The 24,544-nt window shown below is 40.4% G+C and overlaps 1 long non-coding RNA gene across 2 annotated transcripts; it reads right to left on the reverse strand.

Moving 5' to 3' along the window:
* Positions 1-1,365: 1,365 nt before the first annotated feature.
* LOC308189337 lies at positions 1,366-6,382 on the reverse strand. 2 transcript variants are annotated; one of them, XR_013946302.1, is made up of 3 exons: positions 6,177-6,382; positions 4,917-5,128; positions 1,366-3,525 (listed from the first exon to the last, which is right to left on the reverse strand). It is a non-coding gene; the product is annotated as an uncharacterized lncRNA (long non-coding RNA). The 2 variants fall into 2 exon arrangements; XR_013946301.1 differs by lacking the exon at positions 4,917-5,128.
* Positions 6,383-24,544: the final 18,162 nt, after the last annotated feature.

The following is a 24,544-nucleotide window of genomic DNA, read 5'->3' on the forward strand; positions in this document are numbered from 1 at the left end:
AGCAGGACTGCTCACCTCCTTGTAACTACTTCCCTACCTTTGTATGGTGACTTTGTCAGATTTAGTGATTGTTAGTGGCAGTTCAAGCTCAAGTTTATTTTTAATTTTTCCCGTCCTCTTCTTTTTTTTTCTTTTTTTTTTTTTTATTGAAAGCTGGTTCTATCTTGTCCACTGAGTGACACAGTAAATAACAGAGTGGCTACTTGTTCCTGTTGTGTAAATATATATAAAATTATACAATGTCACCACAAATATGGTGCCTGAATAGCAAATGGATTCTCCTAGGAAAACTCAAGGCAAACTCACATTCAAATTCTTTATTATACATCTAGGTTTTAAGGTCTATTTTTTCTTGCAAATTAGACAGACTTAGCATCCCTCTCACAGCAAGAAGAATTCAATTCTGTCTTTTCTTCTTGCTTGGCAGTACCACAAAGTGCAATTTATAAAATCAGTACTGCATATTAAATATTGAAAGTGCCATATTGCAGTGGATACAAAACTTCACAGTAGTATTTCTTTGCACCTTGTTGCATGCCAGCGTGCTAGATGATAGAATTAGTATTTAACAATGCTTTCACACATCGCTAGAATCATCATTTATAAATAAGCAAGTGTTAGATTTGGGGCTATAAAGTGGGTTTCAAGGCTGTTTTAAGCCTGTTGTTCTTACAACCACACCTATTTGAAGAGAAGAAACGTTACTAGCAAATTTAGCTGAGCCAGGCAGAGATGAGCAACGCAGTTGGCTTTTAATTTGGAAATGCATCTGATCTAACAATAGGGGAGCTATTAAAAGATACTGAGGAATTCATAGGGAGCTGTTTACAAGGGAGACATTTCCAGCCTTGCTATTGCAGAACAATAACATCTCCACAATTGAAATAGAATAATGTTTCTAATACAGCTTATTCCATCCCAACTCCCGAATCAGCCACTTTATTCCAGAAAAGGGATTTTTATTCCAGAAGAATAGATGTTTCAGGTTAAGAATCCCTCTATCCCACAGAAGCAGCAGTATGTGGAGATGCAGCAAACCAGCGCACCCGCATACGGTGCTGACACCATTGTGCCAGGATACCTCCCTGTGCAGACTGGCCCTTGGAAATAAGCGAAGGCAAAAAACTTGCAGTGAGCTCTGAACAAGGAAATTTGGGGTTTTCCAAACGGCTCAACTGGCAGTACCACAGGGCTGGAATATGTTCCCAGACCTGATGTGGATGGATACACTATCTAATCATAAAGAAGAAAAGAAATCTCCCACAAGAACAAGTTATCTATGTTTCAGCTAGTAAAAAATGTCTGGGAAAGATCCCAAGTAGAAGAGAAACACTATATGTACCAACAACAATATTTTCTAAACTTGTCCTAAGAAACAGTTATATTTTTCTGATGATTGTTTATATTGTTAGCTGTCAGGTCTTAGTTCATTCTATGGAAAGGTATTTCATAGTTGGTAAACACAAATGGGAGAAGCAACTTTCAAATGATCCAGTTTTGGAAGAAACAGGCTGCATTACAAGGCACAACATTTCCATTTCTCTGTCAAGAAATAAACTAACAAAAACTATTAACTGAATATGTCTAGTCCTACAGAAATACAGTGGTCATAAAGAAGTAGAGCAGGGAGAAATGCCTTTGGGAATGTGTGTGCACATGTACAGTATGCATAAAAAGAAGGGAAATAATAAAGGGAACATTGGGAGCTAGGCATGTTTCAAAATCAGACTTAACTGTGTTGAGCAGGGACAACAGCACATAGTCACTTCTACACTTCCAGATTGTCTACGACAGCCAGAGGGAGATTTGCATGGATAGGAAGACAGACATCATCTTTTTCAGACCAAGTAAATTAAATCAAGGCCATTTCCATGCAAATTTCTAGCGAAGAAAGTCCTTTTCTCTTGATTATTAAACGTGCTAAATTTCTGCATCAGATATATCTTGATGGCCTCCTGCAGTGTTTTCAGTGAATTACGGACAGTGACTCTGAGCAGGTAACTCTCTGCAGACACCATCATGTTACCTCTTCCTGCCACCATCTGTTTTAAATCTCTCCATGTTTCATTTGGCTATAAGCAGTACTGAAGTGTTTTACAAGACCACTGTCCCAAATGGATGCTGCCATCCCCTGCCCATTTGTGTTTCAATTAACACTGCAGTCTGAGCTCCCTTGTCAAATGAGAGCTGACAAATTAACAGTCATTATGCTATTTCTGACAAGTATGAACTATTTTGTAAGTTGTGAAATGCAGGGTATTTTTCCAGCCCCTCTAGACCCGTGAAACAGCAGCCTTCCCCAGTAAATGTCAGAGCCACGACATTTATTTTCAATTTAGCCTTCAGAAAGACTTGTTTTCTTAGAGGTTGTTTATTTAAGAAGAAAAAAAAAGGAACAAAAGTATATTTAATATCTACAGCTTCATGCTCCAGAAGAAGGGGAAAAACACAGCAGCCAACTCCATGTTTTAACACCTGCCTGTCCTCTCAGCACTTTTATTTAGGCACAGCTGAGACAATCTTGATTCTGCCCATTATTTTGCAATATTATACTTTTCAGCCCATACCCGCATTCGTCACACACTAAACACTTCCCTGAACCGTACCCAAAAGCCATGTCTAGGGTTGCAGGGAGCTCAAGAGTCAGAGACCCAGGATTTTCAGGAAGAAGAATGGAAAATGAATTGCATGGGGTGGGAGTCGGGGGGAGGTAATCAGTCACATGCAAGGCAGGCCCACGGCACTTAAAAGCCACAAAGCTGTCATATTATACATAGAGCTACTAGATTTCAAAGGAGCTTTTACAGAAGCTGCTCTTATTTTTTTTTCCTGCATGTCTTCTCTCAAAAACAAAAAAAAAAAAAAAAAAGAAAAAAAGGAGCTGTAAACTCCAAATTTCTCCTTTTGCAAATTTAATTTGACAAAGAAGATGCAAGTCCTGCACACAGAGAAATCCTTTCCACTCCCATGGGCTTTTGACCTTTCCTATGAGACTGCACTATTTATGTAAATATACTTGGAGACACTTTCTATAAGCTTTTAGTTTTCTACAATCTATTACTTTAGTGTTTATTAAGGAAACAAATGTATAGTATTATTAAGCATTCAGGTGAACACAACAAAGAAACAACACTGCAAACACAAAGTTGTTCTGGATTTTGACATATAAAGACTCTTCAGAAACACTGTACTGTTTTCATTCTGTGATTACTTTCATTGCTTTGAAAATTAAACTTAAAAAAAAAGGCCTTATAATAAATGCTATGTGCATCTTAACTGTGTTACTGAGCTAAATCAATCTGGCAAACTCTTATTGCGATTTGTGATTTTTAAACCCTTAAAATAAATGCTTTTCGGTATTGATCTTTTTTAATTAAAAATACTTCCAAGCATAAATTGAAACTAGTGCCACCACCTGGGAAGACTTACTTGCTGGTATGCTCCAGCCACACAGTCTCTCGTGACGTATCCTCTTGCGTAGGGGAAGCCTGAGCACCGGATGGATCCGCTCACCACTGCTCAGCACTGAGGAACATTTGCAGGTGACAACATTTTTCACGCCCAAGAGATTTACACCTAGAATCTTCCCTCTATTACAAAGGGATCCATGCTGAAACGATCATCTCTTCTGCAGCATGGATGGGCAATTTGTTATGGTCAGATGGCAAGTGTGCACTCTCTCCCTTATATTTCTTGTTCACTGTACTGGCTTCTTTTTTGGGGGTGGGGGGCAGGGGGGATATGAAATTTAAGGATTTAATGAGAAACCAATTTGAACAACAATTTCTCACAGACAGAGTGAATTTGCCTTTTTGCAAATTGATTTTTGTAACAAGTTATTTATATGATGCTACTTAATAAATTGTTTTTTCTAACTTGTTTTTTTTTCTTCCCCTAATTCTCTCAAGCTGTGGTTTGTATTTACAAAGCTATCGTAACACTAAGCCTTCAAAAAGATTCTGCAATCACTTTAAAGTACAGAGGTAAACTGGCTCAGTCTTTCAAACATCATTTGTAAGTTCCTGGCTTGCAACATGCTGTAAAAGCAGTAGGATCAGTAGCCTGTGGTCAGTGAGGCATCCCAAAAGAGTGATATAATTTCAGAAAACATTCATTACTCATGCTTACTATCAAGAGGATATTAGTCTATGAAAACAAGCGACATTGACTAGCTCTGGCTTCCTTAGAAGTCAGCAGGAGCTTTGCCTAAGTAAAGCATGTGGAATACTTTCTCTGAAGGATATAAAGATCATAGAATCTACAATGGCACTGTTCAGTTACTTGCCTTTCATTGCATGAGGTACAAAAAAAAAAAAAAAGGACTAAGTCTTGGTTCACTTGAGAAGAGTCCAAATGTCATTTTCATTATCTTTTTACATAAGCAGAACAACCTCCAGAGAAAAAGATTCATTTTAACATTTCCTAAATAAAAGATCTGTCTACATCTCCAGAAATTTAATCATATTTTAAATTCTTCCTAAATGTAAGGACAAAGAACAGACTGGAAAAAGTTACAACAAAGCAGTACTTCACCAAAAGCATTTGAATTAACCAAAAAGAGCAACTAGTCTAACACTGAGATCTATCTGTAGCCTGTGAATGAACTGAGGAACTTCTGTAACTGGTTAAAGGAGTTAGCCTAAACATCCACCTGCAATCTTTGGTGGACCTCAAGAAGAAAACTTCTGTATGATTAGCCCCAAACAGTTTTTTGGACACTCAATAATAGACCATAGAGCTATAAATGCAGAGGTCTACATAGTAACTAGAAGCATTCACTTATTTTTATTTCATCATCCAAACACCAAATTACAGAAACTAAGCCCTGCACCTATCTCCTTCCCCCAAGACCCTGCAGTAAGGTCACACACTTGCAGGAGCCAGCACAGAGAAGCTACCAATACCCCATGTCTCACCTCTGTTACTTTTGGTGTTAGAGCAGCCATACAAGATCTCAAAAAACATCAGCTTGAGTGCTCCATCTTCTAAATGAAGACATTAGCAGCAGCAGCAGGAGGAGGAGGAATCCTGGTTGCCCACTGCTTGAGCAGTGGTCCAGGCTCTGCAGACCTCCACATGCACAGGGGGCTGAGTGCCAGGATCAGAACAGACGGACCCTACCACCTTTCTTTATGGGAAAGAGGAATTGGACATGTTCCTTGTTTGATTTACTGTATCAGAGAGCAGCTCAATCACAGAAAAGTCAGCTAGAGGCTGGTATTTTAGCTAGAAAGCATATCTGGTTTTCAGACAGTCAGTTTTATCTATGTAAAACGCCTCCTTCCACCCTGCAACAAGCAACACACAAACCACAAACACACTGAAAGTTCATCGTTCATTAACACTATCAAAGTCTTCACAGAGACAAGTTAGGTAGATGAGCCATTAATGGCTACAGAGTCTTAAAAAAGGAAGTTTTACCAGTCATTGCTGAATTTCAAGGACAGCTCAAACAAGAAAACAAAGAAAAGAGCAATATGTTTCACTAAGGCTTTAATCCTTTATGATCATTTACATGAGCAGCCAAGTGAAATCAGTGCTGGTCCCTCCAATTTTAATACCAGATGATGTTACATTTGACACTGTAAATGAAATCCAAGTTTGTTGGATACAGATATAGATAAGATATAGACTATGGGGCGTGGGGGAGAAAAAAAAAAGGAATAAAAGAAAGAAAAGAAAGCTATATATTCTCATCCAAAGCCTTTAAAACCTTCCCTCTTTCTTACCAGCACTAGAATATCGTCCCATTTTAAGCACAGATGGCTGTCTAGCAAACCCCCATCCTCTGTGTTCCCTTTTCTCCAGACTGACCATACCAACTAACAGATTCTCAGCCACTGTCTGCCCAGTCAGGCCCCCAAACTTCTGTCAGAAAATCTGATTCCACTTTACTTATTCCCCACAAAACATAAAGCAAATTTCAGCATCATCAGAAGTCCCCAGCCACTCCCTGTCAACCTCAGAATTGCCCTAGTACTCCTTATGCATTTTTTAAACCGTGCCAAAGCCCTGAGTGCACAGACCCCTGTACCTTTTCACTAGCTGTGGATCTACTTTTGGCCTAATAGGACCTCATCACGCATCTTACTTCATTTAAAAAAAAAAAAGAGAAGAGATTTACTAGGATCAGGGGAACACAAACAGGAAGGTTGCGTGCAAGGGGACACACCAACCTGAATCCTCCTGCCCCAGTGGCGTGGTTCTTCCTTTACAAAAAGCCAATAATCACCCATATAGAGCTTCTCTCTACCCCCTGCTAGAACTTTGCCTTTCTTCACTCAGAACTTTGCTGGCTGTCTGCTCATGCATGCATCTTAATTAATAAACAAATGAATAAATCCCCTCCTGATTGCTTTTACATGTTTTTCTAAACATCTGCTTCTACCTACATTGTTAGACAAAGCTGTTCACTTCCATAACTCAGCTGGGGAACTTATTTCTTTCTCTCTCTCAGGACGCAATTGGGTTTTTCACGTCAATTATCTTAATTGGAAGCAAGCTTAACCCATTTCCCAATTACAGCTCCAGCTTATTAGAACAAACAAACTCTCAAACCTCCTTTAATAAAATATAATACAACCAGAAACACCCCCAAAGAACAAATGCTAACTATGGTAACAAGACACTGAGAAAGGGACTGAATAAAACAGCTCCGGTAAGGGAAAGATTGGGGTGCTTTGGAAGCTGGAGAAGCAGGGGGAGAAAGTGGGGTCTAATTGTCCAGCTCGATTTCTTATTTAGCATTCTTAAAAGTCTGCATGCTGGTGACTCGCAGGGAGTGAGCTCTTCACCCTGTCACTCATTCCATGTGCTTTTTCCCCCACATAATCAGGGGTCCCTCTTAGAAACAAAACACTGAGCTAAATGCAACTTTGCTTTGACAACGCTGGGTATTTTGATGCCCCAGGCTCTTCACAGTTTCAGTCCAGAGCCAGGTTCTCTCCGCCTCCTCCTCCTCACTCCAGTCCCAGCCTTTATCACTCATGTTTAGAAGGACATGAGCCTAATACTTATTATTGAACATGGAAAGCCTACAAAAATAAAAAGAGCCCAGTGGCAAGAGGGAGAAGCCAACTGTTACAGCTCCAGATGATGGCTGGCGTAGCCACACTTCCTCACATGGCCTTGGGTCTCTTTCTTAACCATTTTTCATCACAGCATCAATGCATCAAAGCTGCAGCTTCCAGTACCTGACACATGCTTCCCTATAGATTTGTGAAAACTGCAGATTTTGACCTTTCTATTTGGCTTCCCACAACTGCCACCAGCTTTTTGAGAGGCACCCACCTTTTATACACTGCTGGATTCCAGTCTAAGAAGCTATGCACGGAAATTGTTCCACTTGCACAGATCACAGGATAAATGGGCAAAATATTTAGCCCACAAAGATGTAATACTCTACAGCTGCAGCATCTGCCAGGCACGGATCCAGTGACAAGCATTTCCCCCTAGCCAAGCTTACACGTCCAGACACAGCAGCTACGATGCTGTTTTGATTCTGTTGTTCTCCGGTATTGTCAACATTTCTCTAAACAATTTTTACAGTTGTTTTTGAGTAACAGAGAAAAGTCAAAACTAAACTTGGAGATTCACCGTTCTAATATCTTGGTATTTAATCAACCTGTAATATAATATTGATTAAGAATGCCCTGGAGACAAGAGATTGGTACTTTTCTTTAGAGCAAATACTTCATATAGCTCTTTATTGCAGTAAGAGCCTTTCGAATGTTCTGATAACAAATATCCATCTGGCCCATGGGCTCGATCGCTTCTGCAGTCGGAATTTTATCATTGATTCTGGCAGGAGTGAGACGGGACTCCTGGAAGGCAACACGCCTTAACTGTGTGATGGCCAGAAGGAACTGCAGCAGAGGGCAAAAGGACTCAGACTGTAGATGTTGCTCCTGAGGGCCATGAAATAAAAGAACCACACGTGAAGAAAGATTTCCGGCAGAAGGAACATAACATACAAAATATTCTGTCGAGATTTCAGCATTTCATTTCATTGCTCAGGAACAGTTACCTTGCACGAGCATAAAAGTGAAATAAAAAAACAACCCTCAGTGTATGCCAGCTGTTTCCCTGCTCTCTCCCAGTCCCTCTCCACTGGAAGGTCACATCCCTGGTGCCTCTGGTGGTCCTTATCTTGTGCCAGCTCTGGCTGCTTCTCCTGCATACCCAGCCTCTAGACTAACTGTACCAAAACCGAATGGCAGACTTACATTTCATTCAGCTCTTCTTCTGGCATCTCCTTTCTTTTATCCTCTGCACAGCCTGCATACACTCATAAAAATGTATGCTATATACTAACCCTACATATTTAGAGCTGTAACGTGAATGATGGCACAGCCTTATCCTGCTCCATCTTGTCTTTTGAAACCCTGCCAGGCACGAAGCCCATGCTCTGGGTCACCCCTCTCAGTGTGAATGGACTGCTCACGCTTCACTGCTGCCCTTAGGTCTGGGCACTCGCCAGGTACCAGGTGCTGAATACAGCACCAAAAGGATGGCGCAGAAATTAGCTTTAAGAAGCCTTTTTGATGAAGAAATCAGCGGCCAGCTAAAACTCTCCTCCCATCCCTGCAGTACCACAGAAAAGGAAGAACAGAGTGGTAGACTGGAGAAATGTTGTTTCTGACGCAATTATAACTTGGACTGTCATACAGGGTTACTGGGAACGGTTACATCCATGAACCATTAATATCACAAGCACACAAGAGCTGAGCAAGGGGAACTCAGAAATCCGAAGACTGCTCGAAAATCATGAATTCATTTCTAGAACCTGATGGGGACTCAGAAACTGACTTTATATATACTTAGTTTGATGTTTTTTCCAGCTGCCAGTTCAATGAAACTAAAGACACTGGTCCAGGTACATAAACGAAAAATATGCATTAATCTGGGCAAGATGGGTGCCTTATTTTCTTCAGCAGCAGGACAAGGATCCAAACTGTAGCCAGTGTGAGCTGTTATTTGAAAAAATAATTCTGCACTCATGAAAACCAGAACAATCCTTTTAAAGACCATGTTATCTGCATTTTCCATCATCTCTTTGAGTCATTCTTCACTCACTCTACACCAAAAAGTATGATAAAGTTGTGCGGCGCAAATAGCTGGAGCTAGGTATATCAGCTTAAGTGCTGGGTTCACAGACAAAATTATCACATGTGGGGTTAGGCATTGTCAGTTCCAGCCCTCAAGACCCTGCTGCTTTATTGGATTAGATTTCTCATCTACTTACTATAACAACTTCAAGTCATTTACAATAAAGTCAGAATAAGCATACTTGTGCAAAGAAGCTTTGGAAAGTAAACTCATCAACATGTGAACATACTCTAGGACGGGGTTCATTAACACAATTAATGCCCTATCCACAAACTCGCTGCATTTGGAAGGACTGCTACAGTGCTCGCTTCCTTGAACTGGCTCTGTACAAATGTACCAGTGTGCCCCCCTGCAATAAACGACAAAATGAGAGCCTGTTGAATTTCCTGTTATGTTCTGGATTAATGCAATACTCTCCTTTGTTGTCAATGGTTCTGCACCTGTCAGAGGATGGTCGTCTAATCAGATGTTTGCCATGTCCTGATTTTATGAAGATAGCTTTCTTTGCTATGCAGTAATTATATTTAAATCACCCTGAGCTGCACATTTAAGTGAATAAATAACAATTTGGCATGCATTGGAGTTAGTTTGTTTAGGGGAAAAAAAAAAAAGAAAAGGAAACGCAGCCCCCAGTCTTCTATTACAGTGTGTGGACAGACGGCTGCATCAGTGCAGAGCGACACAACAAGCAAAGGAATAATTTACAAGGCTATCAAAAGGGAAAAAGATAAAATGTTACTAAACATTTAGTGTTAGTGATATATTTAAAGCCCCAGAGTACAAGCTGTTCTGTCCATGGACAGTCTAAAAAATCACACACATGGAAGTGTTCAGACAAACAGGTTCTTTCCATGCTACAGGTTGACTTGATATAATAATTCATTTTTTCAAAAGGGTATTTTTGTCTTGAAAAAAAAAAAAAAAAAGGTCAGGCTCCCTCTGTTTTCTCCTACTTGCTTTTATATATGCTAGAACAAATGAGTCTGCCAGGCATAAAGACACAGTTTATGACTTAGGCTTGTTGAGAGCTGTATGGAGAATTACTATGAATTTGTATTTTGTGCTTCCTTATCTCTGGCTGAGTTGAAAGACTTGATGCTTTAATTTCAGATATTTATTTTTCAAATCATTTTAGTTACCCTAGTTGAAAAAATTCATCAGGGAAACACTATCAGGCTTTTTAACAAGAATGGCACAAATAGTATCTTTATAATGGGGTACTTATTGTACTTAACGCTTGAGCTACAAAAAAGCACAATGCTCTTCCAAATTCCCCCTTGTACAAGAAAGGTGATTTTCTTTATTTGAGTCCCTTGAAGTGAGAAAGAAAGGGAGAGGAGATAGATATAGCTCTTTGTGGTACTGCTCAGATGTGAAAGTTAATCATAAAGTGCTCTTTTTAAATGTTTCAGAATGTAAAGCAGGGATGCATTCAGACCTGCCTCAAAAATGGGCTGTTCTAGTTGAAATTTGGAGAAATGAATTCCTGGCTCTGCTTCTTTTTACTGAGAAAGAAAACACAGTGGCCTTCTGGGGCAAGATCTTTAAAGATTTTCAATGAGATTTATGGGGCAGAAAGAGCTCTCAGAGACAAATCGATATAACTAAGTACGGCGCTCTCCTACAATCACGCTGATCAGGAAAACCGGCTGCATCATCGCAGGGCTGTCATTTTCTCACTCGCTTTGTGTGAGATCGCCTGAGGTTTCTCACAACATTGAAACCAAACCCTCTGGATGACAGCAGCCAGGGACTACAGGGGGCTCAGGAGCGGCATCACCTTCAGTTTGTGGGTTGTGATACCCATTGCTTTTCCTGCCAGACTTGAGCTTCCCCTTCCCTGGCACTGTACTGCGAGCACAAGCACACTCTCAGATTGTGGCTGCCCCTCTATTAGACAATTTTTATAAGTGGTAACAAATATGAGGCCAGAGACTGCAAGAAAAAGTATATTCTTGCACTTTCTATGCCTCCATCCTATTTCTTTATTTAGGGATTTTTTTTCATCAGACTGCTTGCAAAGAACAGAAAGACAACGCCTCACCTTGGATCAATTAGCAAGGTGTTTCTGCTTGTCAGTTCTTCACTCCCTCATCATCAGATGAGCTGATCGCATCGTGTCTGTTTGGCTTGGCTCTTTTTACTTTGCATTAAATTCACCCTGTACGGCCCCTTGGTGTTGCTTCTGTCTTGTTTTGCTGCTGTTTGCAGGCTGGTGCTGCTGAGGAGCTGGGAAGAGCAGGGCTCTGCTGTTCCCAGTACTGCATGGAGAAAAGGGCAGCTCCTGCCTAGCAAACTCACCACAACCAGGTAGAAGATGTCAGAAGGAATTCAAAGTTGGAAGGTAAAATCAAAAATTTAAGTGTTAGAAACTCAGCCAGCCTAGTAGTCACTTCTGAAAATCCCACTAGACCTCTATATGCAGGTCAATGTGCTTAAATACAGCTGGAAACCTGGCCTGACCCTTGGCAGGAAAAAGGAACGGAAAAGCATCCAAAGCAGAAAATGCATCCTGAGTGCCACTCTTGTACATTAGTTGCAGAGCACACATTCTCTACCTGCTTGTTCAAATGCACACACCAGGCACAGACACGGACCACAAGTTATGCAGGCCCTGTGCAAGTCCAGGCTGCTTGCAAATAACTATGCACCAGTAATGAATCAAAGCAATGGGAATATAATGTCCTCCTTGAAAAAAATGAAGGCTTTAGTTTTGGTTTTGCTGTGGGTTTTTGAACCCTGCAGCAGCTGCCTTAGTAATACAAGATGTTTGCTGCTGATGTATATTAAAAGCACAAAACAGTGTGAGAAATCTGGTAATATTATGTAATATTTTATGACATCCCCTGCCCCCAAACCATTTTAAGGTGAGTTCTGCTCCTTACTATTAGTCAAACATGGGAAAGAAGATCACATGTAAAATTAGTTAAGGTACTGAGCTGAACTGGTGATAGAAAAGACGGGGAGCATACAAATGAGGGAAAGAGAGGAAAAAATAAAGGAACTGAAGAGAGCAATACATGGGAGAAGTGAAACCTCGGGAGGAAAATGAACATAGCCTGTAAATATCTTCAAGGTAACAATGTAAATGAAGGAAGGAAATAACACCAAGTCTCAGAAGATAACAGATAAAGAAGTAATGGCCACAAGCAAAGGAAGGAAAAGTTTAGGCTAAACATGAGCAAAAATCCAAGAGTAATTAGGCTAGTGAAATAAATTCAGAGATAGCTGAGATGTAATTAATGCCCGGATTTAAGAACACTAGACAAAGAAGAAAAAAAAATGGAGAGAGCAGATCTGTAAAATTTAAGCTTTGAGAGGAAGCAAAAAAGAAAGTCTTCCCTGGCTCTCTATGACTTCTCTCCACAATCGTCTGATCAACTTCAGATTGGTACTGCACTCAACTTCTGTTACTTGCAACATACCTAATTTCTCATTACACCTGCTTGTTCATAAGTTTTCTTTTGTGACAGCTGACATCAGTGCTTTTTTTTTTTTTTATCTTTTTGACTTCTCATCAGTTATACCTCAGTCACAGCATCTCCTCAGCTCAGCTGATCATTTTCTCCTCTCTCCATCAGTTCCTTCAGTCAGTATATATGGACATATAGGTGCCTCTTTTGCAGCGAGCACGAATTCAGCTGTACGTTCCTTCAGTTGCATTTGCCCCAAGCATTTCAAATTGTCATGTTGCAAAGAGAGCCCGTAGCTGTTCAGATGTAAGTGGCCACCATTAAAAGCTGCGCAAATGGATGACCTTTGTTCAACACGGGGGTGGTTTTCAATAGGTATTTTCTTTCAAGAGACATCTGTGTTTCACTAAGCACATTATGATTTAGTATACAGAATAGGTGTTGTTTCATCAGCACTGTCTCCTTGATATTTTCACAAACTGTAAATTCATGCTTTTAAAGTCTCAGTTACTCACACGCCAAGGTTTCATTTCAAGGTTCAACTTTCAGCTGAGTATAGGCACTTATTAAAGTCAAGGGAAGATCCTATCAACTCGGATGAGTTTAGAATGAGGCCTTATACTTCTATTCAAGTTTAAGTAACCCAGAACATAAATTTGCCATTTGGATCCTTTAACACAGTCAGTACAATAACTTCCACTTCTGCCATCACCAACTGCACTGTAATTCAACAGTCTGTCTTCAGTCCTCACAGCGCTCAATGCCTTTGTATGCGAGCACTCAGAAACCTAAAACAGACTTTCACTTCTAATGTTGTATGGCCAAGAAGTGTTCTTTTCTGCTTTTGCAGATGGGCAATTGACACGCAGTTAAAAAGGACTCGGGTGCCTACATAACCTTGGTGAACTACTCCGAAAGGACTTTTGTGGTGTTCCAGTAGCCCTTCAGATTTTCCTGGAAAAAAACACTTGAACACAAGTTTCTCAGCACGGAGGGGTCCATAAGGTAGGGAAAGCTGGATGGAGCTACAGCACAGCTATGGATGCAAGGGCATGTTGGTGGAGCAGCAAGGAGCTCGAGCCAGCCCAGGGACACCAATGGGAGGCACAGGGGAGAGAAAGGGAGGACAAAGTTCCTAGTCCCTTAACATTTTTCTTCTTGTTTTGCCATTCTAAACTTGCCCTTGCTGGGCTTAATTAATATCTATCCATGCCAGTGCTAGAGAAACAATGCAGACTGCAGTTTTCACCCCTCTCCCACATTTTCCATAGCCTTGGCCAGACCTTGGGATGTAACCTCTGTGAATGCTGTCTCATTAACTTCCCACTAATTAGTTGCATACCATTTATGAGGTATATTATCTGGGGATATTATATGGTTTAACACATTAAAAAATAAAGCTTCTTGACATTTGAAAATGCTCTCACTTAGGAGAAATCGTCAATCCTCCTCACACCTGCAGGTGAAGGGATGGCCAAGGGAGTCATCTGGGGATAACGGAGCATCCTCCCCACAGCAATGACTATGCAAAGTGTTAAGGTGGCTGTGCCATGATGCCTCAACTTGTGTCTTAGCTACAGCGATATGCCACGTGCTTAAAGCCCAGATTCAGCTCCTCTGGCTACAGGCACTGGACTAATCACCGAGACAAATGAGCTGTCACCCTTCAGTTTGCAGACAAGTGAGGGCAGCACATCTTGTCAGTGATTCATCCTGCCTAAGCCATGAACCAGTCTCTGGAGGCGTTGCCATCCCTCTCCACTTATTCCAGCAGTAGGCCTTAGTGTCTACTACTTGGTAGGTTGTATTTCAACCTTAGAGTTTAGGGCTGCAGATGAACTTGCCAGGAGTGCTCGAGTTTGGGGCTCCTGCTTTTTCTATAGATGCAGCTTGCCACAAGTTTTAACTTCAGCCATGGTCCTTAAAAGCCTGTTGTGCCAGCCTGTGCTTCCCTCCGCTGTTCTGTGCCTTCAAGTGCACACAAGCTGAAGACAAAGGTCACTAAAAACGCATCCCTGAGCAACAGAAGCCAGATTAACACATTTCCTCCACAGAACTATGATGGCTCAGATACTTAAAATACAAAGGCTGCTCTGCAGAGCCAGGTACACTCACAGGCTGCTGGTATTCACCTCCAGCAAAATAACAGCCCTCAGTCTTTTCCCCACTATCCTTTCCTCCTCGGAGAAGTGAGAGGAATCAATGAGGATTTAACTTCTGAAAGAGCCATGCCAGAAGTCAAGAGAGAAGCTTTTTTCTCTCTCTCTCTCCACAGAACATCTGATGGGATGTCTCCTCCAGACTTGCCTTCTCTACACATGCCTCCTCGTGCAGAAAAATTGCTGAACAAAAGAAGCTGAGTTCAGGTGAACATCTCGAGTTGTATTACAAGTTTTAAGACAGAAGGAGGTGATCTATTCTGAAAGTCCCTGATGATTTATTTAGTGGGCATATTCTTACATTGTTTCCCTTAACATCAGAGAGAAGGTGCCTTTGGAGAGGCATGGCTTTTATCTCACCTGCTTTAAAATCACACCACAGATCTCAAAAGAAAGGCTATACCATGTCAGAATTTAAAAGATTCACCTTATGGCTGTCACCCACAGTAGATAAAATATGTGCCACGGAGTTTTAAATGATTGCTTATGCTGCCAATCATAGTTAATACGATGGAGTCAGACTCTCGACTGAATGATGTAAGTTCTCATTGTTTCCCTGAAAGTGATGAAACTGAATCATTTTATACCAGAAAAGGATCTGGCCCATAAGTTTCAACTTCTTCTCAATCCAAAGTAATTTCATCTAGTTGAATAATTTATCATAACCTATTTTTCATTAATGTGACTATGCTCTCAGGCATGGTACTTAGCGTAGCTCTACTGCAAAAACAACTATGTGAAATTAGCGCTTCCTTACTCAGCAGGTCCCTTTCCTGCATGAAGTCAGAAAGAGGGTTTTTTAACTTTCCATGAAAAGTAATAAAATCCCCCTCTCTCCCCTTTTTTTTCCTCCCCTCCCCTCCACCCTTTCCACCCAGCAGAACCCATAGAGCTAAGGGGAAGCAAACCGGACAGGATTTTGGACTTGTGTATTTACAGAAATATTAACTCAACTACAGGGCCACCTGCGAAGCCTCTGTGTCTCCAGATTATGACCACCATCACATTCCCGCTGCAGACAACGCAGGGCTGCCAGCACACATGAAGCTTGCAAAGATCTTGCAACTGACAAATGCAACTTGAAACATGAGTCCCAATTCCCAGCTGACCTACTCAGCTCAACGCAGACAATTGCATGTTTGAAATTAATCGTAGGTGTAAGCATTGCAGAATCAGGGCCACTGCAAGTCTGGGGACTAAAAACCACATAAGGCTATTTGGAGACGTCCTGCAAAACACCTCCTGTACACACTCTTCTGCACCCATCCATTTAGCTACAATAGACGGTGCAATCAGATTCTGGGTGTCCCAGATCGAGTAAGATTTGGGGACAATTTCTTATACTGTAAGAGAGAAATTGATTGCTCTTTCAGAGACAGATAAAGTAACACTGGCATAAAATCTCCTCTCTTGTGGAAGAAGATACAGTTTGAGGCAACACACCCTCCAATATAGTCAAAATATTTCTTCTGCTTTTCAAGTTAAGTCCTTTCTAAAACTCACATTAAAAAATTAAACTTAGTATCCCCCCAAGATTGTCATTAAGTGCATGCAGTAAGTAGAAATTTTCAAAAATGCTTTCAATTTCCCTTTGCCATAAAATACATTTTCTTTCCAGGACATTCTTCAAATTTAGACAGTCTCTAACACATGACTAAATCTGAAGTCACTTTGTCTGTCAAAAGGTAAAGGGCAAATGAGTTATAAGGGCAGCTGGGTCATCAGAAGTCTTTCTCTTTGGACCTGATGCAGTAAAAAATATCCACAGTCTTCCAAACAACGAAAGTCCCAAAAGGCCACAAATCCTAGCTTTGCAACAGGCCAACCTATTCAACACAAAGGTCAGTATCGTTAAACGGAATAAACAAAACCAATCCTATAGCCAGAAATGACAGATCTGCCTAGGCGGTGAAGGAGCCATGCAGCCTCTCTCTGGGCCTCCTTCACTCTCACTCTTGCACAGACCCAGACTTCTTCATATGTGCACACACACGCAGGTCCAATTAGGTCCATACATTAACTCCACACTTCTGCACATGTGTACAAGTGGGCGAGCAGTCTTGTCCCCACCTCCATCTCCCATTACTGCCACTGAGGCTGGAGGCCGCAAACCGCCCAGCCGGAGTGAGCACACGCTGCATGCAGCACGAGGCTGGGAAGAGGGGACACTGCATGACATTAACCCATGGCTCCTTCTGCCTCTCTGTGGCCATCACTGGAAGGCAAACAATCCTCCAAACTATGCCTAAATAAGTGTGCAGCTGTTTACACGCTTATTTTCTCTTGTGACCATGCTGGAAACATATTACACTTACACAGAGCCACGCTAAGCTCAAATGGGTTTTGTTGTAGCCGAGTGTCACTTGTCCCATGGCCTGTCACGAAGACTGAAGGGTGGACATCAGAGCTACGAGGCCGAGCTGCTGCAGCAGGAGATGGACATCAAAGGCAGCAAAGACAAACACAGCGGCTGCAGAGGGAGGCTTAACATGCAGCACCAACTGGCTGTGTTTTCTTTTCCATGAATCGCTTTTTTAATTATTTCCATGAGCTTTCAATTTGAAAGAGATTATGTAAAACCACATTCTAGTCTGCTGTGCATGAAATTCAAAATGTCTACATTAATGCAGAAGTAAAGCAACTCCCACCTCTAAAGCTAAATGCTGTAAATAAATAGCTACATGGCATGAAGAGAGAACGAGTCTCAGCTGGGGCTCGACAGACTCAGGTTTTGTTCTCATTTCTACCCTTGACCTGTTCTGTGACTTTGAGCAAGTTGTTGCTTTTTTCCTATTTCTTTCTGGGTCAGGGACTATCTGTCATTTTGTGTTCATATAGTGGCTGGCATGAAAAGCCCTAGCACTAGCAGAGATCTCTGGATACCACTGCAATACAAACAATATTTTAATACCTGTTAAACAAGAAGCACAGAGGAGACATTTTTGTTTCCCAGTAAAAAAGTTTCATGCTGTAATGAGTGAAAACTTCATATGTTTCATAAATAATATATACATACATATTTGTGTTAACCCCAAACACATATTCAAATACGTTCCTAATTAAACTCCAAATGCCTATTACAGAACTGTTAAGAGTATTTCCCACCTCTGTGACTTAAGATACTGAAGTTTTATTGCCTCTCTTCTACTTCTCATAAAAAGTATTGATTTGCTATATCTTATCTTTTAGATTTATACTCAGGCTTCACATAAAACTCCACTCCCAATGCATTTTTTTAAACCATCATTATCTCAAGCAGAGGGCACAATTGTATTTATGTTAGAACAAAACCCCATATATTTGCTACATATTTGAAAGTGGTTAATGTATTTTTTTCTATTCAAATCAATCTGCTTCTCAGCAGTCAATGATGAAATAGCCCTTTTTCTAGTGTCTTAGGTAACAGGTCTGTCTTTTCTTGCCTCTTTCTCCTTGCTTACATGTACAAATGTCCATTTATAAATTGCCAGCTGACAGAGATGCCGATCTAATTTCACAAATTCACACCATAAGCTGCAAAAAGTACATCTTTAAATGCCTAAGGACTTCACAATCTCTAACGGTGTCCTACAGACTCTAATAAAACTACATTAGAAAGATTCAGTTTTTTATTTGTGTGGGTATACAGTAAGGTTTTTGTTCTTGCTCTTGGTACTTTATTTCTGATACAAATGCTGAAGTATCATTTCCAAGGACAAAGAGTTCAAGGTCCTTGCAAGGAATTGATACCTTGGAATATTCTTTGGAATAGAAAACAGTACAATACAGACTGAGTTAAACTAACAAAGAAAATTAAAACACTGAAATGAAAACTAGTATTGAACACAAGGAATGGGAAGTCTTGAAAACCAGCTGTAGGGTAAAGCCACGAGTTTTCTGTAAGTTTGAGGGCTTGTAAGCTTAGCGCTTTATGGTGTCCCACTACTTTTGGATGGCTGGTCAAGCCCTAATTCAAAAAACTGGGAGCAATAATACATAGATCATTTTAACCTGTTCGTGTACATATGCTTACGGAGCCCAGATGTTGACAGCAAAATCCAACACATTCTGACCAGTGGAAAATGTATTTAAAATATATGGCTTGATTTTTGGAAGGAGACAGCAGTATTGAATACCAAAAATATTAAACATGAAAAATTAAAACAGCTGTTTTCTTATTTTTTTCCTTTAGATGCCAGGATATTTACTCTTCATTTACTTTTTTTTAAAGTGATTACAAGGCTAAAAGATTCTCATGTATTTGATAACGTTCATCAGCCCAAGAACAGAAGGTAACAGCAGCAATTTTAGATGACTTGTCCAATGAGGCCGTTAAAAATTCTTATCTTAGGGAATTTTAATTGGATTTTTTTCTTTTCTTTAAAAACAAACAAACAAAAAAACACCAGTGTATAATTGGATAGTGAATAATATTTGCATTTTCAAATACTGCTGGACTGGGAGATGGTTGCTTTTTGTTTGCCAGTTCAAGTACTCCTCTGGAAACAGAGCCACAACATTTGAATTGTAATTCTAGTTGGCAGCAAAAACGTTTCTTAGCTGGTCAGCATGTCAGGACTGTTCTGACACAGCAAGTGGCTGAAGTAATGACAGGAGGAAGCCCGCAGGGAACGAAATTTTGTTAGAAATGTTGGCTCAGCTGGCTTCAGTGGGGTCACATGGGTCCCCATGACCAACATGCCCATCTTTATTTAAAGAAAGAAGCTACCTCCAATGACAAACACTCACCCATCACTGCCGCCTCACTTCTGGACCCCCGACACAGGAGCTGCCTGTGCCACTGGTAAAAGCTCACAATTTGTCAGCTCCAGAGTCTGTCTTTTGCTAATGGATTACTTTTGAAATGTCTGCTGAAAGGGGACTTTTAAACTTACTTATGTATTTATTTCTAAAAAGAGTACAAACAACACATTGCTTGGACTCTAGCTTCTCATAGCAGGGTCCCCAATTTTAGAGACCTCCTTGGTCATTGTCTCCCAAGACTCACCCCTTGAAAAAGGGATGAGGGTGACAGTGCCCAGCTTGCACAGCCAAGTTCTCTTTTTCTCCCTCAGAGGCTTTCAGGCACAGGAAGAGAAACGTAGCATGCTTTGAAACAAAGATACCTAATCCATAGACTGGAGCATCCTCTGGATGAAACAACATTGCTCTACCACAGACCTCTGCAGACCTAGACCCCAGTGACAATTTTGTCCTTGCTTTCATTTCTCAGCAATGGGATAAATAGCTCTTTATTCCCTCCACACAGGTACTGAGAAGAGCAACAAAATCACATTTTTGAGACAATCAGATAGGATTGTAATGGAAGTAACATGTATGTCATTTATATGCTTATTCATGAAAGATTTTAGAAACGTTTTCAGGAATGCTAAGGTGATTTAGATAAAGGGAATGCACCTATTTAGCAAGGTTTCAAGTGCATCTCTTTGGTGCTTTCTTCACAAGCTGGTGAAGGAAAGTGCCTCTAAAATGCACTTGCTCCCTGATGTGTGGGGAAATCTGAATGGCTATAGCACATAACCTACTTCATCTTAGGACCCTAGAAAAAAATCTGTGAAATTTGAAGGTACCTGATAAACCAGGCATAGAAACGAAACATCCAGGTGAGCTAGGGAAGGTAAGGGCTGAGCAGCCCTTGTCTTTTTTTTTTTTTTTTTTTTTTTTTAGTTTTAAGTAGGCAAGATCTTTTCTTTCACTTCTCTTTACAGGCTCAGCCTACCTGTTCTGGCCAAAACACTCGGCTGCAGCTGCGGGACCAGCCTCTCTGACCGCACTGCTGTCGTGGCACCCTGTCAGATCCTCCAGCATGCTGATACCCACCACTGCACTCTGGTCAGCAATGCTCCCAGCAATGCTCCTTTCCCTCAGCTCATTACCTTCCAGGCCAGGTACAAGCAAAAAAAAAAAAAACAGACAAAAGAGCCTAAGAAAGTCTTTTCTTCTGCAAGCTTCAGAGTTCGTCTGGATTGAACAACTCACCGCAACAGCATAGAGGTAGGCTACCACAAACAGAAGCAAATAAGGAAAATAAGACAAGTGCAAAGTCATTTACCCTTATTTCCTCCTACAGAGAACTTTTAAAAGAGGAATCCAGTGAAACACTAACTAGTTGTTGTGATGGATGATCTCACCCAGCATTTCATTGCTAGGCAGACGTAGCATGTTCATTAACATGAAAAATTTGCTATGAAACACACCATCTGTAACTCAAGCTGGGAACACAAAATACATCAGAATACAACGGAAGAAAATCATGAAATATTTTTGAAAGGCTCTTCTCACTAAACTAAAATTTCTACCTTGCCTATAATTTGAAGTGACCAACACATCCCTAGATTTGCAGTCCATTTTAGTGAGCGTTCATATATCAAAGAGAGATTATGGCTTCAAAACACAAGGAGTTAACCTATTTTTCAACCAGACCCACTTGAGATTAGTGGAAGATGGTCTAATGGGCAGCTCTGCAGAAAGATTAAATTGTATTGAGATGTGAGAGTGACAGATGAGGGAACTGATTCCCTGCCCCACCTACTGTATCGGTATGGCAATTTTTCTTTTTTAGCACAGAAAAAAAAAGATCAACAAAAGCTTATTATGCAGCTGCTTTTCAGGTTATTCACTCTGTTTCCCAAAGGTGAATGAAAGAACACAGACAGCAGAATCCAGAACGTCTGTCCCCTGACAGCAGGCTAGCCTGGGCTTACTGGGAAAGAATAATCACCAGAAACCACTGACAGGTCGTGTCACCTTTCTTTCTGACCCTATTCATGATAAGATTTCAGTCATTCCAAGAGCTAAACATTGAGGCTTGCAGGGAAGAGCAGACAGCACTGTGATCTTCAATAGCAAGCTTTTGCTACAGCCTAGACAATGCTTCAAGGAAACAAAATGCGACCCACCTTCTGGTTCAGTATTCTCCATTTACACAAAGCTATTTAAAATGCTGGATGATGAATGTATAACCTCTAAGGGAAGGAGTGAGAAAAATGCAGGGTGGGGTATACGAGTCTCAAATTTTTATCACAATATCAGCTCCACCAAACATAATTTACACTGTGGATGATCAACTTCCGAAGCTCTTACAGGCTTTATAAACTTCCAAACAAACTTTTCACACGTGAATTGTTTCATTTAAATACGCAGCCTGTAAAATCAAATAGTCTTTGAAGTAGGAAGACATGATCAGGATTTGCCTTTTGATCTTTCCAAATTGTTTTAGCAAATAACAACCATGCCTGAAGTCTCTTCTGGAAAATTTTATTAGCAACAATGTTTACACCAGTCTTAGAAACCAAGGCTCTTTTATTGTCACCGTTGAATAATCTTCCTGAAGCCTCAAAAAGCGAACTTAAGCTCCACAAATAGTGATGTATTTCAGGTAAGTTCAATTAATATCCCCATTCAAATGAGCTGTATTTTGTATTATTATTCAATCCTCTGTATATTTATGCACGTTAAAACAAGGAAAATGTGCTTTCACAGGACCTGCTGGATCAGCACAAAACTCAGTCCTGTTCTTCTTACATCTACTGATAGACAAAACAAGTCATTGGATCTTGCATTAGCACCTAAAAATATGCCCTAATATAGATAGGAGGGCAGCTCACTCGTGAAAAATGATCATCATCTACTTTTTACTGTAGGAGACCTAGAATTCCTTGACTGTAGTAACAGAATGCAGAAATTGGTTATGTTTGTTTTCAAGCAGTTTCTGTGTCAAAGACAAAAAGAGAACAGTTCCAGGTTCCACCTCCCAAACAGCATAGCTGATGAAATCAACAACCTATTTTTATGCAAATGTTTATGAATAAGCTCATTCTTCTTACACGTGAAAAGTGGTATGATGTATAGGAGGAATAAAAGTGATGTCTAAGTATGAGCCAACACTTCCGTGGGGTACAGGTACACTGGTGATAAAAGACGTGAGGAGAGGCTTTTACAAAGCAAATTCATACCCATGAATATGCAGTCAATGCACCTTCTATTTGTTAAACACACAAATATGGTCACTTTTAAGAGAAAAATAATGATGTGCGCAATTACCTGTGACCCTCTACCACTGCACCACTTCAACTTACTACTAGAAACAGAAGGGCAATGCTACAAAAGAAGTTGAAATACAAAAGACTTGGGGGGCAGCGGAGTTGTTGCTTCTTGTTTTTTAAGTCTTCTGCTGTTCAGAAATGTTTCAGCTTTTTATTTACAGAGGGATGCTGTAAGGAGCTGCAATCACTTCTCAAAAGTCAAAGAGCAGCATCCAGCAGAGAGTAGCTCCTTGCCTTTATCTTCTTGTTTTTATCCTTTCTTTATATTTTAATGGTTTATTATCACTCTCTAAATTACTGAATGTTTTCCTCTGATACTCTGAAATGGATTCAAAGCATCAATCCATTAAGAAAAGGTAATCATACAAGCTGGAAGAAGTGAGGTAGTGCTGTGGGGTCAAGTTTTAAAAAACACATTTAAGCATGCTTCACATTGCATGTATACAAAAATTATGCTTATGAAAATACACACTGATTAGCTCAGAAGTGAAACTTTGGGAAGACAGGTGTAGTCTGATCTTTTCAGCTACACTTGAGTCTACTTTGGCATCTGCAATAAAGTGCTTTTAGTGATCTCCATCACACACCTACAGAAGGGTGCTCCAGACAACTAAAGAATTAGTACTGGAAACTAGTGCTAGTAAACACTGCTCAGAGTAGCATGGCCATTGGGCAAAAGGTCTTTTTGTTTGTTTGTTTTTCTTCAGGAGCACTGCTTGAATCCTCTGGGCCAGATTAATGCATCCTTGCTCATCACTGTGCCTGGCTACCTTATCAAGTATATCTGTTATTCATACTAGTAAAGATGCATAAATGACTCACCAAACAGGAGCTGAAGCAGGCAGAAAATGCAGAGTTCAGATTCAACTTTTTTTTTTTTTTTTTGATTATCAGAAAAGAAAGATGTAGAAATGACTCAACTACACAACAGGTACTAAGGGACTGATCCAGCTCACAAGTCAGCAAAACAGAAATGAATGGTTTGAAGCAGGCAAATTAAAAATACAAACACACCTACAATGAAGCCAACAGTCAGCTGGACAAAGCATCAATAGATTTGGAGGATATTCCATTATTTGGGAACATTCAAAGCTTTTCTAGAAGTGTTTTAGACAGGCCAGAAACTCCATAAATGAAGAAACTGGATTACATACATTAGTTGTCCAGGAGGTCAGCAGATCTGGTTGTCCTGGACTTAAACTTGTAACCATCTATGAAGTACACTTCTGGAACGAATTCTGCCCTGCTATGAATACAACCAATTTTCAACAGACCTATCTGGAGCAGAATTTCTATGGAGCCTCTAATACACCATTTGTCTATCAGGGCTACACTGGTACCTTCTGGACAAAGAAGCCTGTTAAGGTACACACCAGTTTGATAAAGCAGTAAGATGAGAATGAAACTAGTAAGTGTACATTTTATACATTCTCTACAAAAAATACACATTGGCATTCTCTTGCTTCAAAAGTACTATGTTCTCCCCCGCCCTTGAAGTTTCACAGTGTTGACTTAAAAAACACCTTTCACACACCTGTATCACTTTCAAAGTATGGGTCCCACTGTTTAAAACAACAGTGAGTATCTCCTTTGCTTAAGTTACTGTACCAATCTACGTAAAAGGACCAGAAGTTTATGTCTGTGGTTTAGGAGAGTCAGGAAGTACATTTAGCAGCAAAACTGGAGTTAGGTACATACTCCAGTTCTCTGAATTAGTATGTCATAACATTTTCCCCCTCCACAACTGAGTTCACGTAATAACTGACACAACAGCACTGGGACATAGGAGACACTTGTTACACAGCTTTTTCTCCCAATA

This window comes from Anser brachyrhynchus (assembly GCF_964034855.1).
Source record: "Anser brachyrhynchus genome assembly, chromosome: 2".
Taxonomy (NCBI): Eukaryota; Metazoa; Chordata; class Aves; order Anseriformes; family Anatidae; genus Anser; species Anser brachyrhynchus.